Consider the following 1,634-nt stretch of genomic DNA (forward strand, 5'->3'; position numbering starts at 1 on the left):
TAATTCATAAAAGAATCCAGTTTAGTGCAAACACTGTCACCTCAGACCCACAAGGACGATTTGTAATGGTTTCTGGGCTTCTCTACCACAAGCCTGTGGTCTTGATTAATGTCTATGCCCCAAATTGGGATGATGACAAATTTATAGGGAAAATAATTTCATTAATCCCAGATTTGAACTCACAACAATTGATATTTGGTGGTGATTTAAACTGTGTAATGAACCCAATATTAGATCGTTCCACTTCTAAATTTACAAACCTGTCTAAAAAGGCCAAGCTATTGTTAGCCTTTATGGACCAGATAGGTAGTGTTGATCCTTGGCGCTTTTTATTTCCACAAAGCAAGTCCTTTTCTTTTTTTTCTTCTGTTCATCACTCTTATAGTAGGATAGATTATTTTTTTATTGACCAAGCTCTTCTCCCCTTTGTCACAAATACTGAATACTCTACTATAGCTGAATCAGACCATGCCCCTGTGATTTTAGACCTTGCACTTCCTTCTTGCAAATTAGAACGCCCTTCTTGGAAATTAGACAGAAATCTTTTAGCTGATGAGACCTTTTGTGAAATGATATCCCAAAAAATAGATGACTTTATGGAATCCAACAAAAAAGACGACACCTCCCCCTCCCTTTTGTGGGAAACATTGAAAGCAGTAATCAGGGGTGAGATTATTTCATCTCGCTAAACAATAAGATGAAAAGATAACGGAGAGCTCATTAAGCAATGGCTGGGATCTCAGTACTCCGTTTCTCCCTCCCCTGAATTATATAAAAAGAAGCTAGACCTCCAAACGCAATATGATTTGTCATCAACTGAAAAGGTGGAACGTCTCCTATTAAAATCACGGGGGTATGTCTATGAACACGGCGATAAACCTGGACGGCTGCTAGCACACCAACTTAAGTGCCGCACCGTGTCTCAACAGATCCCACAAATTCGTAAAGAAGATGGTGAACTAACTATTGACCCGGAGGAAATTAATGAAACATTTACCTCATTTTACTCAAATCTGTATACGTCAGAGATGACAACTGACAGCTCTGACATGGAACATTTCTTCAACAATCTCCGAGCTCCTTCTATAAAAGCAAGACATAGGACTGAGACTGAGCTCCCACTAACATGTATAGAAATCATCAATGCGATCAAGGCAATGCAGAATGGCAAGGCGCCTGGCCCTGATGGGTACCCTATAGAGTTTTATAAGAAGTTCTCTAGTAAATTGTCTACACTTTTACTTGATATGTTTATTGACTCTTTATCACGTGGATCCCTCCCACAGACATTGACTGAAGCATCAATCACCCTATTGCTTAAGCCAGGTAAAGATAATACGGAATGCGGCTCATATCGGCCCATTTCTCTTTTAAACTGCGACGTGAAGATCTTGGCCAAGGCCCTTGCCTTACGCTTAGAAGCCACAATGCATGACGTAATCTCTGCTGATCAGACTGGTTTTATCTCGGGGCGTCATTCATTTACAAATATCCGCCGGTTACTGAATATTATTCACTCTCCTGCACCCAATGCGGTCCCCGAAGTGGTCATCGCACTCGATGCAGAGAAAGCCTTCGACAGGGTAGAATGGGGATATCTATTTACATGTTTGAAGAAATTTGGTTACGGTCCT

Source organism: Etheostoma spectabile, chromosome 12 (genome assembly GCF_008692095.1).
Source record: "Etheostoma spectabile isolate EspeVRDwgs_2016 chromosome 12, UIUC_Espe_1.0, whole genome shotgun sequence".
In the NCBI taxonomy this organism is placed as follows: domain Eukaryota; kingdom Metazoa; phylum Chordata; class Actinopteri; order Perciformes; family Percidae; genus Etheostoma; species Etheostoma spectabile.